Raw genomic sequence first — 16,045 nt, forward strand, 5'->3', positions numbered from 1 at the left:
GAATGATAATAAATACATTTGTCATAATACAACAAACACTCTCATAGACAACAAACATACTTACATACACATGAATTTTCATGAAATTGAAGTAATTTTGTTTATTATGAAATAAAGAAAATTAAGAGATATTACAGCGAGGAGGCCATTGGGCGTATGCTCATTTCTATCAAGAAAAAATACGTAACTTATACGCCACCAAGACGACGCAAATATGCATCAAATTGTACAGAAGTGAGATTTAAAGTAAAAGAAGGAATATATCAAAGGAAATAATTCATGATACGAATGTGAAAGAGACTCCTATTAATGTTTAAGCAGGATGGCATGCGGTATTCTTATCGAAAACCATGACTTCTTATCGAAAATCATGCGTTATCTTATAGAATTTATTAGACCTTCTTATGATTGAAGATACTGAGGTTGTTGTTGCCGAATTGACCACAATAAAAAAAAACTTCATACACCACAGTATTATTGTAACAGTGATTCTCAAGAATAAATAATAATAATAATAATAATAATAATAATAATAATAATAATAATAATAATAATAATAATAATAATAAACAATAACAATAAACCCAAAAGACCCCCCGTACATCCTCACACTGGACGGTCAAATGAAAACGTCGACATACCCTAACAGAATACGCAAGAACAAACAATCGCAGACAAGTGCGATGCAGAGTAAAGTGCAAGAACACCAACTTAAAAAACGAAAACTGAGGAAGAAGAACAACGACATCCTAATTTAATATGGCCCTTCATAGCATAAAAAAAACGCGTGAGAATCACAGCCGAAAATTTAAAAACGTTTTTTTCGCAGCATCACAAAAAATGACCTAACGATTTAACAGTGTCACATAGTAAGCGCTATTAAATAGATAAATAAACAAATTCGCCAACCCTCTCTTTATGTGGACAGTGAAAAATATAAGAAAATAGAAAACTTATACAAATTGGCTGGCTGCAAATGGAATAAACCGTATCTGATATACATATGTAGCAGCGAACTCTCATCGCATTCTAAACAGGAGACCTTGTAAGGTCTTCTATAGGTAGCAGAAGACCTTGTGAGGCCTTCTATAGATGGCAGAAGACCTCGTGAGATCTTCTATAGATGCAGAAAACCTCATGAGATTTTCTAAAGACAGCCGAAGACCTATCGATAGCAGGATACTTCTTTTCTAGACGGCAGGAGACATTTTAAGGACTTCTAAAGACAGCAGGAGATTTCTTAATGTCTTCTGTAGACTATAGAAAACAATTTGAAGTCTTCTACGGGCAGCAGAAAACCTCTTGAAGTCTTCTAAAGGCTGCTGAAGACCTCTTGCCGTCTTTTCTAGACGGCAGAGGAGCCTTGGAAACTTATATAGACAGCAGAACACCCATTGTGGTTATATATAGAGAGCAGAAGACCCTAGGAGATCTTCTATAACAAGCATAAGACCTAATTATGTTTCCTACAGACCTCAGAATACCTCTGCAGGTCTGCTCTAGACAATAGTTTTCCTCCTTATGTCTTCTATAGGTAGTAGAAGACCGCTTGATGTCTTCTATAGACAGTAGGAGACTTTATGAGGTCTTTTATAAGCAGCACGTGACCTCTTAATAACTTCTAAAGACAGCAGGAGACTCCTCTCCTCTCCTCTCTATAGATAATAGACTCTTCTATAGATAATATAAAACCTCTTGAAGTCTTCTGCGAGCAGCATAAGACCTCTTGAAGTCTTCTATAGGCAGCAGATGACCTTGAGGTCTTCTCTAGACGGCATAAAATCACTTGATGTATTCTGTAGATTGCAGAAGATCTCTTGAGGTTTTCATTAGACAGCAGATGGCCTCTTCAGGTACTCTAAAGACGGCATAAATCCTCTTGATGCCTTCCATAGACAGTACAAGACCTCTTGAATACAGAATACAGATACAGCCGAAAACCTCTTAATGTCATTTGTAGACTGCCGTCTTCTATAGACAACAGAACTTATATTCTTCTATAGACGAAGTAAGACCCTTGAGGTCCTCTATAGACCGCAGAACACCTCTTTTGGTCTTCTATAGACAGTAAAAGACCCTTAGGAGGTCTTCTATAACCAGCATAATAACACTTAAGGTCTCCTATAGAAAGCAGAAGATCTGTTGAGGTCTTCTGTAGACAGCAGAAAACCCCTTGAGGTCGCATGTGTACTGCAAAATACCTCATGAGGTCACCTATGTACAGCAGAAGACCACCTCTGGTGGTATTCTATACATAACAGAAGATTTCTAGAAGTCTGCACTTTACATCAAGTGACCTCTTGAGATCTTAAACAGATAGCTGGAAAAACTCTTTAGATCTTTTATGGACCGCAGCAAGCCTTTTAGGGTCTTCAATAGACAACTGAAAATTTTTTGAGGTCTGCTCTAGACAACAGAGTTCTTTTTGAAATCATTTATAGATAGCAAAAATTTGTTGAGGTCTTCTACGTCAGACAGCATAAGCCCTCTTGAGGTTTTCTATAGACAGCAGGAAACTTGAGACGAACTCTTGAGATATCCGCTAGACACCATACAATTTCTTGATATTTTCCATAGACAACTTAAAGTCTTCTATAGGAAACAGAAGTCCACTTGAGATCTTTTGTAAATAAGACTTCTAAGGGCTTTTTTTTTAAAAAGGCCTCTTGATGCCTTCTATCTACAATTGACCTCTTGAGATTTGCTGCTGTCTTTAGAAGTCATTAATAGGTCTTCTGCTATATAAATAATACCTTAAGTGGTCGTCTGCTGTCTGTCGACTATGTCAACAAATATTCTGCGGTCTATAGGTTAATAGAATACCTTAAGAGGCCTTCTGCTGCCTATAGTGTACCATAGGAGTTTCGCTGTTTAAGAAGATTTTCTAAAGACACCACAAAAGTCTAACTTTTTCGCTTGGATACAGCTTGGGACCTATTCGTAGATTCTATTTTAAATTTTTACCGAAGGTTGGCTTTGTGGTCTTGGACTCTAAAAATTCATGCAAAGACCAACTAAAATGGCTAGTGGATCTGGGAATACTTCTCTAGCTGTGAGTCCTGATATGTCCCAAACTACAATTGAACTCTTGAGATTTTGTCCGAATTACATCCACCAATGAGAACATGAATATATCACCAACTAAAATGGCTAGTGGATCTGGGAATACTTCTCTAGCTGTGAGTCCTCATATGTCCCAAACTACAATTGAACTCTTGAGATTTTGTCCGAATTACATCCACCAATGAGAACATGAATATATCACGATGTTCAATCATCTGGCTATAAAAGGCATTTTGTGCTTCTATAAGGCTACCTATTGATCCTACTGGTTTCTTCCAGAAGACATATTGGTCTTCGTCAATCCTTCTAATAGTAACCTTACTGCATTTTGGTAACAAAGCTCATTAGTCTTCTATAAAAAGACCTACTGATCTTCTAAAAGAGGAAATCCTAGCGTTCTATAAAAATGCCCATTGCCCTTTTAACAAAAGCCCTATGGATTATCTGAAGCATTTATCGGTATTTATTTCTTCTTTATTTGCCTATTCGTTTTACGAATTTATGGCGATCAGTGCAATTATATAAAATATATTTATTTTAAAATACTAAAATATATTTTTTAAGTGGGTCTATCAACGGACTTCTCCAGAAATTCTTTATATCCAGAAATTATTTATGACCTTCTAAAACAAAACTTGATGAACTTGCATAGGAAGACCGTGTATCACATACGCCAACTCTTTGTTCTTCTATAGGAAAACCTATTCGTATTCTCCACATGTTGTTTAAGTAGTGTATCGAACTCAAAAACATTTCACCCGCAGTGTCCATGTGTGTGGAAATTCATGATTTTTTTTTAATTTTTTTTTTACACTTTCATTAATACATTTCATTTGTGTAAATATTAAATAACGCAAATATCAAATAAACACATATCCCAAAAAATCATTATGGTAAATCTTTTAATTATACCCTACACCACTATGTGGTAAGGGGTATTATGTGTTAGTGCATTTGTATGTAACATACAAAACGAAGCGAGATAGACCCATAGTTCCTTCTAGGGATATACATAGAATCACTTTCTGAGTCGATTTATGCATGTCCGTCCGTCCGTTCGCAACATACAGGTCGCTTTTGTTGACCGATTTCGCTGAAAATTGGGGAATACCATTTTTTTAGCCGTCGGAAGATCAAGTTCGAAGATGGGCTATATCGGTCCAAGTTTTGGTATAGCCCCCATATATATTTTCGGCCGATTTCACGTATTTTCTGTAACACACACGCTATATACGTCCGATTTCGATGAAATTTGGAATGTGTGACTGAATTCAGTCTAGAAATAAATGTGCCAAATTATATCGAAATCGGTTCAGATTTGGATATAGCACCCATATATATTTTCGGCCGATTTCGCGTATTTGCTGCTCCAAACACGCTATATAAGTCGGATTTCAATGATATTTGGAATGTGTGACTGAATTCGGTCTGGAAATAAATGTGCCAAATTATATCAAAATCGGTTTAGATCTGGATATAGCTCCGATTTATATTTTACATATTCACAGTGGTGTAGGGTATCATATAGTCGGCCCCGCCCGACTTTGATCCTTTCCTTACTGGTTTTTATTATGAAATGCACTTTAACAAATAACCATAAATCATTTTATGTACCCCATATACTGTAAAGAAAATGTTATTTATAGAATGCCATTTGACCATCCATTAAAACAAATAAAAAACAAATTAAACAACAGACGTTATGAAAATTTAATTATCAATTTAATAAAAAAACATACAACTTTATTTAATATAACTCAATTCTTCAGTATTGCTATAACAAATTCCACTTTATTAAATTACATTTCTTGAATACTAATAATTGTTATTTTGATATCAAAACTTGCCAATTAGAAGAAATAAAATAAAAAATACAGTCAATTAATATATTACAAGAAAATCATCTTCATATCCCCGGCCACAATTGAATGTTTTCCCTTTTAAATGAAATCCCACAAGTTTCTTGAAGGAAATTTTAAAGCATATTAAAGAGAAATCATTGAACTTTCGTTTGGTCCCAAAAGCAGAAGAAGAAAAAATGAAAACGAAAGTCATTGGAAATTCCCTCGGAGACACTAGTAAGGGTAAGTAGGGAAAAATAACAACACCAAAAAGGAATAAAATGTCACCATTTGCGAATTGTCCCAAATTAATTGTTGGTGTATCTTCTTGCTCTTCTGTTTTTAGTTGAGTTTTTTGCGTTTGTATTTTTGGCAGAAGTATATCTTAACTAATGATAAGGGTAGTGGTGATGTTAGTGTGGAGGCATATTGAATGCAAGTTCAATTGCAGTTTATTTAAGTTGGTGCTGTTTTGCTTTTCCCCATCTCTTTTCCCCTAAGTACACAACCAATAGTACATGTTGATGTACAAATATTTCCAACGCATATGACCATTATGTATTCAAAAGAGCACTAAAGATATTTTACGACAATGCAAATAAATTTTCATTAAACAAACATACACATGTAAACATACAAACACATAAAACTGACACACTTGTATAATTTGCTTGTTTTTATATGGCTGCATGGAAGACATGTTAGATTGTTGTGTATTTTTTGTTGTTGTTAAAAGAAAATTTTAGAATTATTAATTCTGTTTATGTTTTTATTTGAGTTTTATTGGTGGAGTTTTTGTGTTTACTTCCTTTTTATTGTAAACCGACACCCTACAATATACATATACCAACTTTTAGCTTTTAGGGTAATGTTCTTAATTAAAATAATGGTTTTATTTGGGTAGACCGTCATTCTATATTAAGTCAGTTCCTGTGCAGGATGGCATATTGTCGAACACCTTTAGGCAGAATTTTTTAATTTTTTTTTGTTTGGACCCAGCAAACCAATCGTACCGACATCGTAACGAAATCGGAACAAAATTCGGACGATACGTCCGATATCTGATCCGAAATCGTAACGATATCTTAACGAAAGTTGTATGAAGTGGTTGACATCATTTCGGAACGAAATGTCGGAGCGACATCGGATCGATTTCGGTCCGATTTCGTAACGAAATCTGAAGAAAATCCTTGGGAAATTCGGAAAGGAAATTTCTTTCCGACATTCGTTCCGAAATCGGAGCGAAATCGGTACAAAATCTGAACTATTTCCTGTCCGAAAGATCGTTTAGAAATCGGAACGAAATCTGAACGACTTTGCTTCCGAAATTGTTCAGACGTGTCGGACATCAGACATTTGGTTTGCTGGGGACAAACATCCATCCATGGCTTGAAATCTGTTGTTCCTGTCATTTGCTTGTTTAATTCGTTATTTTTTTGTTTTTGTTTCCTTGCATTTCCTCGTTCTTTTCGTTGCTTAGAGAGATGGTAAAGAGTGAACAGAAACTTACCAAAGACAAAACAAAATGCAACAATAAACATTAGAAAGACATACACAAAGACGTTAACAACATTTTCACGCCAAAACAATATTGACAATAGATTTTAAAAATGAAGACGACGAAGAAGAAAAATAACAATAAATATATTATTAAGTGGAAACGGAGAGGGAGAACGGAAAATAATATTGATCTAAAAAATTCCATCCAACGAAAAACACAGAATTCATGGATGATAACAAATACATTTGTCATAATGTCATGCATTTTCGGCAAAATTGAATTGTTTATTGTAAAATAAAGAAAATTAAGAAACATTACAGCTAGGGGGTCATGGGCCGTTTGCTTAATTATATCAAGAAACAATACGTTACTTATACGCCATAAAGACGACGCAAATGTGAAACAAATTGTTCAGGAGTTAGATTTAAAGTAAACAAGTTAAGAAGTATCAGTCGGCTTTGCCGACAGAGATATACCCTCAGCCTGTGCAAATTGAAACACTTTTTTCACAAAAAAAAAAAAAAAAACTTATATATTAAGGGGGTTTCAAAATTTTGGTCGTATGAACCGACAAAAATGTTGATTAGGATTAAAGTTCAAAAATTTTGCGGAAAAGGTACTTAAAGGAATGGACCGACATAGACCATGGGGGTGCCATAGGGGGTTTTTACACGCTTCGGACTGTTTTCTCAAAGGAATGGACCGACATAGACCATGGGGGTGCCATAGGGGGTTTTTACACGCTTCGGACTGTTTTCTCAAGAAGTATGGACTTGCCCCTAAAACAACTTTTACCATCGTAATTGAGGCAGCGAATGTAAGTTGCTTCAACAAAAATCAAAGTGATTTAATAGCAGGTCTTAAAGTGAACTTATCCAAAATTTTGTGTGGGAGGTACGGGATGGAGTGGACATTTGTCCACTCCATATTCCAACCTGATCTATATCTGGTAGATATTATGAGAATGTGTAAAGTATGGACCAAATCGGTCACTCCCATCAAGAGTTATCGTGCGCACAATTTTTCCGAATATTTTTGAACTTTTGTGGGATAGGTACCTGAAGGAGTGGACCGATATGGCTTATCTACGAACTTAAACTAAGTTTGGAAACAATATTACGAAGGCCAAATTTTGGCCGGAATCGGCATTTCCGTTCGAGAATTATCTTGCGCTTCCACCCATAAACATGGTGTCATAGGGTTTGTTTTTCAACTTTCAGGCTATTTTTTCAGGAAGTATGGACTTGCCCCTGAGGAAACTTGTACCTTCGTATAGGGGACAGTGAATACAAAATGTTACAACAAAAACCAAGGCGATTCGAGAGCAGGTCCTAAACTGAATTTTTCCGAAATTTTGTGTAGAAGGTACTCGAAGGAGTTTACCGATTGAGTCCATATTGGAACCTAATCTAAGTCTGGTAGAAATTTCATAATGTGCAATGTATGGACCAAATCGGTTACTTCCTTCAAGAGCTATCGCACGCACAAATTTTCCGAACATTTTCGAACTTTTGTGGGGGAGGTACCGGAAGGAGTGGACCGATATAATCCATCTTTGAACTTGAACTAAGTTTGGACAAAATATTACGAAAGCCAAATTTTAGACCGAACCGGCAGGTCCGTTCGAGAGTTATCATGCGCTCCAACCACTACACACGGTGTCATAGGGTTTTTTGTAACTTTCAGGCTATTTTCTGAGGAAGTATGGACTTGCCCCTAATGAAACTTACAGCGTCGTATAGAGGACAGCGAATACAACTTGAGTAAACAAAAATCAAAGCAATTCGAGACCAGGTCCTAAACTGAACTTTTTCGAAATTTTGTGTGGGAGGTACCCGAAGGATTGGACCGATAGAGTCCATATTGGAACCTCATCTAAGTTTGGTAGAAATTATACGATGTGCAAAGTATGGACCAAATCGGTTATTCCCTACAAGATTTATCGTGCGCACAAGTTTTGCGACAATTTTTGAACATTTGTGGGGGAGGTACCTGAAGGAGTGGACCTATATGGCCCATCTTCGAACTTAAATCGAATCTGGACAAAATATTTCGATACCCAAAATTTGAACCGAATCGAGTGATCCGTTCGAGAGTTATCGTGCGCACCAGCCAGACAGACGGACGGACATTGCTAGATCTACTCAAAATTGTCTGAAACGGATATCGTACAAACATACTTGGGGTCTAAAACCATTATTTCGATGAGGCACATTTTTGGTCGTATCAAAGTGTAAATACCCTCTTTAGCCTAAAGGCTGAGGGTATAAAGAGGGAATATATCAAAGGAAATAATTCATGATACGAATGTGAAAGAGACTCCTATTAATGTTTAAGCAGGATGACATGCGACATTCTTATAGAAAACCGTGACTTTTTATCGAAAATCATGAGGTCATCTTAAAGAAATAATTAGACCTTATTGTGGAAGATACTGAGGTCGTTGTTGCCGAATTGACCACAATAAAAAAACTTCATACACCACAGTATTATTGTAGCATTGATTCTCAAGACTAAATAATAGTAAACAACAAAAATAAACCCAATAGGAAACCCCCCCCCCATACTCACATTGGACGGTTAAATGAAAACGTCGACATACCCTAACAGAATACGCAGGAACAAACAACCGCAGACAAGTGCGATACAGAGTAGAGTGCAACAACACCAACTAAAATAAACAAGTTCGCCAACCCTCTCTTTATGTGGACAGTAAAAAATATAAGAAAATAGAAAACTTATACAAATTGGCTGGCTGAAAATGGAATAAACCGTAGCTGATATATGTAGCAGTGAACTCTCATCGCATTCTAAACAGAAGACCTTGTGAGGCCTTCTATAGGCAGCAGAAGACCTTGTGAGGTCTTCAATAGACAGCAGAAAACCTCATGAGGTTTTCTAAAGACAGCCGAAAGCCTATCGACAGCAGGAGACTTCTTTTGTAGACGGCAGGAGACATCTTAAGGACTTCTAAAGACAGCAGGAGAGTTCTTGATGTCTTCTATACACTATAGAAAACCATTTGAAGTCTTCTACGGGCATCAGAAGACCTCTTTAAGTCTTCTAAAGGCAGCATTAGGTCTTCTATAGGCAGCTGAAGACCTCTTGCCGTCTTTTATAGACGGCAGAAGACCATTGGAAACTTATATAGACAGCAGAACACCTATTGTGGTTATATATAGAGAGCAGAAGTCCATAGGAGGTCTTCTATAACTAGCATAATACCTAATTAGGTCTCCTACAGACCTCAGAATACATCTGGAGGTCTGCTCTAGGCAATAGATTTCCTCCTGATGTCTTCAATAGACAGCAGAAGACCTCTTGATGTCTTCTATAGACAGCAGAAGACCTCTTGATGTCTTCTATAGACAGACGGAGACTTTTTGCGGTATTTTATAAACAGCACGTAACCTCTTAATGACTTCTAAAGACAGCAGGAGACCTCTTGGGGTCTTCCATAGACAATATAAAACCTCTTGAAGTCTTCTGCGAGCAACGTTAGGCCTCTTGAAATCTTCTATAGGCAGCAGATGACCTCTTGAGGTCTTCTCTAGACGGCATTAAATCACTTGATGTATTCTGTAGACAGCAGAAGATCTTTTGACGTTTTCATTAGGCAGCAGATGGCCTCTTGAGGTGCTCTAAAGACAGCATAAATCCTCTTGATATCTTCCATAGACAGCAGAAGACCCCTTGATGTCTTCCATAGACTGCTGAAGAGATTTTAGCGTCTCTTATAGGCAGCTGAAGACCTGTATATTTCTTCAATAATCAGCAGATGACATGTCGGCCATAGATAGCCGAAGACCTCTTGAGGTCTTCTTAGACAGTCGAAGACCACTAGAGTTCTTCTGTATACAGCCGAAAACTTCTTAAGTTCATTTGTAGACAGCCGGAATTCGTTTGAGGTCTTCTGAAGACATATTCTTCTATAGACCACATAATACCCTTGAGGTCTTTTATAGACAACAGAACTTATATTCTTCTATAGACGATATAAGACCCTTGAGGTCCTCTATAGACAGCAGAACACCTCTTTTCGTCTTCTATAGACAGTGAAAGACCCTATGAGGTCTTCTTTAACCAGCATAAGACCACTTAAGGTCTCCTATAGAGAGCAGAAGATCTGTTGAGGTCTTCTGTAGACAGCAAAAGACCACTTGAGGTTTCATGTATACTGCAGAATACCTCTGGAAATCTTCTATATACAGCAGAAGATCAACTCTTGTGGTATTCTATACATAACAAAATACCTCTAAAAGACTTCTCTATACATGAAGTGACCTCTTTAGATCTTCAGCAGATAGCTGAAAACAACTCTTTAGATCTTTTATGGACCGCAGCAAGCCTTTTAGGGCCTTCTACAGACAACTGAAAATATTTTGAGGTTTTCTGTAGACTACAGAGTTCTTTTTGAAATCATTTATAGATAGCACAAAATTTGTTGAGGTCTTTAACATCAGATGTTCTCCCCATGAAAAATTCCTGATATCATTTATTTACAGCAGTAGACCTCATGTGGTATTTTATAAACAGACCTCTTGTTATCTTTTATAGATAGCTGAAAATCTCTTGATACCATCTATAGGCAGAAGACCTCCAGAGGTCTTCTATAGATAGGACCTGTTGAGTCCTTCAATACACAGTAAATATCTTGAGGTCTTCTAAAAACAACAGAAAATCTCTTGAGGTTTTATATAGACAGCAGAAAACTTAAGACGAACTCTTGAGATATGTATCCTCTAGACATCATACAATTTCTTGATATTTTCCATAGATCACTTAAAGTCTTCTTTATTAAACAGAAGTTCACCTGAGATCTTCTGTAAACCGAACAAGACTTCTAACGGCTTTTCTTTATCTACAATTGACCTCCTGAGATTTGCTGCTGTCTTTAGAAGAATTAAGAGGTTTTCCGCTATAGAAAGAGTACCTTAAGTTGTCGTCTGCTGCCTGTCACGACGTCAACAAATATTCTGCGGTCTATAGGTTAATAGAATACCATAAGAGGCCTTCTGCTGTATAGGAGTTCCCCTGTTTAAGCAGATTTTCTAAAGACACCACAAAAGTCTAACTTTTTCGCTTGGTTATAGCTTGGGACCTATTCGTAAATTCTTTTTTAAATTTAACCGAAGGTTGGCTTTGTGGTCTTGGACTCTAAAAATTCGTGCAAAGGCCAACTAAGGCTAGTGGGCCTGGAAATACTTCTCTAGATGTGAGTCCTGATATGTCCCAATCTACAATTTACCTCTTGAGATTTTGTCCGAATTATATCAACCGATGTGAACATGAATATATCAAAATGTTCAATCATCTGGCTTTAAAAGGCATTTTGTGCTTCTATAACACTACCTATTGATCCTACTGGTTTCTTCCGGAAGACCTATTGGTTTTACTCAATCCTTCTAATAGTAAACTTACTGCATTTTTGAAAAAAATCATTAGTCTTCTATAAAAAGACATACTGATCTTCTAAAAGAGGAAATCCTAGCGTTCTATAAAAATGTCCATTGCCCTTTTAACAAAAGCCCTATGGATTATCTGAAGCATTTATCGGTATTTATTTAACATGATAAAATATTTATTTTAATAGATCTATCAATGAACTTCTCCAGAAATTCTTTGTGTACTTCTCTGAAAAAAACTTACAGGCATTCTAAAACAAAACGTGTATCACATACGCCGACTTATTGTTCTTCTATAAGAAGACATATTCATATTCGCCACAAGTTGTTTAAGTAGTGTATCGAACTCAAAAACATTTCATCCGCATTGACCCTGTGTATGGAAATTCATGATTTTTTTTTTTTAAATTTTTTCACACTTTCATTAACCATTTCATTTCTGTAAATATTAAACAACGCAAATATCAAATAAAAACGTATCCCAATAAAAATTAAAAAAATCATTATAGGAAATGTTTTAATTTTTATTATGGAATGCACTTTAACAAATAACCATAAATAATTTTTTGTACTCGATATACTGTAAAGGAAATGTTATTGATAGAATGCTATTTGACCATCCATTAAAAAAAAACAAATTAAACTACAGACGTCAGGAAAATTAAATGATCAATTTAATAAAATACATACAACTTTATTTAATACTAGCAAAGTGCCCGCTACTTCGTATGCGGAAAGGATATAAAAAACAAATAAACAGTATAAAATATGAAAATGGCGAACACTGAAAATTTTATTGCACTAATACCAATTTTAATCAATATTTATTGTTATTTTAGTACTGTTCGAATCCTCTTTAGTTCGATTTGAAAAAGATCAGCAGTATCTCACCCTTACATATTAACAGCGATACCAACTTTGCACACCAATACTCACCCTAAATCCAAAGAATACAGATTTCAGCACTGTCTCTACACCCAACAACAAATTGAGTGCCATTAAGTACTCTTCGTACCCATAAGTACGAATTTCCAAAACTACCTCAATCCTACTCTTCAACAATAATCTCAATTCCAAATTTCAGGATTCCAGATTCCAAATCCCAATTGTACGAAATGTAATACTTTTCGTTCTCATAAGTACGAATTTCCAAAACAACCACAATCCTACACTCCAACAAAAATCTCAATTCCACATTTCAGGATTCCAGTTTTATCCATTCACCCAAATCCCCATTGTACAAAATTTAGTACCATTTAGTACTTTTTGTACTCTAAGTACGAATTTCCAAAACTCCTTAGTTCTACACTGCAACAGTAATGTCAATTCAGAATTTGAGGATTCCAGCTCTATCCGTTCACCCAAATCCAATTTGTACTATATATAGTACCATTTAGCACTGTTCGTACACATAAGTAAAAATTTCCAAGAGTACCTCAATTCTATACTTCAACAATAATCTCAATTACGAATTCAGGATTCGATCACTCAAATCACCATCGAACCAAATTTTGTACCATTTAGTACTTTGGTCACTTCATCAGCGACACTCAGTCTAAATTTGAGGAATCAAGCTCTATCCGTTCACCCAAATACAAATTGTACTAAATTTACTACCACTTAGTACTGTTCGTACACATAAGTACGAATTTCCAAAACTTCCTCAATCCTACACTCCACCAGTAGTCTCAACTTCAAATTTCGAGATTCCAACTCTATCTGTTCACCCAAATCGTAATTGTACCAAATTTAGTACCACTTAGTACTTTTCGTACCCATAAGTACGAATTTTCAAAACTATTTCCATTATATTCTCTAACATCAGCCTTAATTCAAATTTCAGGATTCCAGCTCTATCCGTTCGCCTAAATCGTAATTGTTCCAAATTTAGTATCATTTAGTACATTTCGTACCCATAAGTACGAATATTCAAAACTACTTTCGTTCTACTCTCCAAGAATAGCCTTAGTTCAAAATTTCAGGATTCCAGCTCCATCCGTTCGCCCAAATCGTAATTGTACCAAACTTAGTATCATTTAGTACTTTTCGTACCCATAAATACGAATTTTCAAAACTACTTCCGTTCCACACTCTAATAGCAGCCTTAATTCAAATTTCAGGATTCCAGCTCTATCCGTTCGCCTAAATCGTAATTGTTCCAAATTTAGTATCATTTAGTACTTTTCGTATCCATAAGTACGAATTTTCAAAACTACTTTCATGCTACTCTCCAACAGTAGCCTTATTTCAAAATTTTAGGATTCCAGCTCTATCTATTCGCCCAAATCGTAATTGTACCAAATGCAGTACCATATAGTAATTTTCGTACCCATAAGTACGAATTTTCAAAACTACTTTCGTTCTACTCTCCAACAGTAGCCTAGGTCAAAATTTCAGGATTCCAGCTCCATCCGTTCGCCCAAATCGTAATTGTACCAAATTTAGTACTTTTCGTACCCATAAGAACGAATTTTAAAAACTACTTCCATTCTACCCTCCAACTATATCTTTAATCCAAAATTTCAGGATTCCAGCACTATCCGTTCGCTTAAATCATAATTGTACTAAATTTAGTATCATTTAGTACATTGCGTACCCATAAGTACGAATTTTCAAAACTACTTCCATTCTACTCACCAACAGTAACCTTAGTTCAAAATTTCAGGATTCCAGCTCTATCCGTTCGCCCAAATCGTAATTGTACCAAATTTAGTACCATTTAGTACTTTTCATACCCATGAGTACATATTTTCAAAACTACTTCAATTTAACCCTCCAACTGCAGCCTTAATTCAAAATTTCAGGATTCCAGCTCTATCCGCTCAGCCTAAATCCAAATTGTACAAAATTTAGTACCATTTAGTACTTGTCGTACACATAAGTACGAATTTTCAAAACTGCTTCCATTCTACTCTCTAACAGCAGCCTTAATTCAAATTTCAGGATTCCAACTATATCCGTTCAGCCTATATCCAAATTGTACCAAATTTTGTACCCTTTAGTACTTTTCGTACCCATATGTACGAATTTTCAAAACTACTTCCTTTCTACTCTCTAACATCAGGATTCCAACTCTATCCGTTCGCCTGAATCATAATTGCACCAATTTTAGTATCATTTATTACTTTTCGTACCCATAAGTACGAATTTTCAAAACTACTCCCATGCTACCCTCCAACTGTAGCTTTAATTCAAAAATTTTAGGATTCCAGCTGTATCCGTTCAACCTATATCCAAATTGTACCAAATTTAGTACCATTTAGTACTTTTTGTACCCATAAGTACGAATTTTCAAACTACTTCCATTTTACTCTCGAACAGTAGCCTTAGTTCAAAATTTCAGGATTCCAACTCTATCCGTTCGCCCAAATCATAAGTGTACCAAATTTAGTACCATTTAGTACTTTTAGTGCCCATATGTACGAATTTTCAAAACTACGTCCATTCTACCCTCTAACAGTAGCCTTAGTTCAAAATTTCAGGATTCCACCTCCATCCGTTCGCCCACGTCGTAATTGTACCAAATTTAGTACAATTTAGTACTTTTCGTACCCATAAGTACGAATTTTCAAAACTACTTCCATGCTACCCTCCAACTGTAGCCTTAATTCAAACATTTCAGGATTCCAGCTCTATCCGTTCAACCTATATCCAAATTGTACCAAATTTAGTACCCTTTAGTACTTTTCGTACCCATAAGTACGAATGTTCAAACCTACTTCCATTTTACTCTCCAACTTAGTTCAAAATTTCAGGATTCCAACTCTATCCGTTCGCCCAAATCATAAGTGTACCAAATTTAGTACCATTTAGTACTTTTCGCACCCATAAGTACGAATTTTCAAAACTACGTCCATTCTACTCTCCAACAGTAGCCTTAATTCAAAATTTCAGGATTCCAGCCCTATCCGTTCGCACAAATCATAATTGTACCAAATTTAGTACCATTTAGTACTTTTCGTACACACGTGCACACTTTTCCTAAACCACCTCCTTATGTCAACCGTACCTTTTAACCTTGATTCTCACACCAAATTTCAACCTATAACCTTTATCCGTTCGCAAAGTACGAATTGGCAAAAATTTGGTACACTTTAGTACTTTTCGTACACTTATAGTTCGAATTTCTAAAAACCCTTTGGTACACCTTTCTAACTCTCCATCAGTGACCTTCATTCCAAATTTCATAGTTCTAGCTTTACCGGTTCGCCAAATACAAACGGTACCATATTTAG

This window comes from Musca autumnalis, unplaced genomic scaffold (genome assembly GCF_047663935.1).
Source record: "Musca autumnalis isolate F117 unplaced genomic scaffold, ASM4766393v1 scaffold_1, whole genome shotgun sequence".
Lineage (NCBI taxonomy): Eukaryota > Metazoa > Arthropoda > Insecta > Diptera > Muscidae > Musca > Musca autumnalis.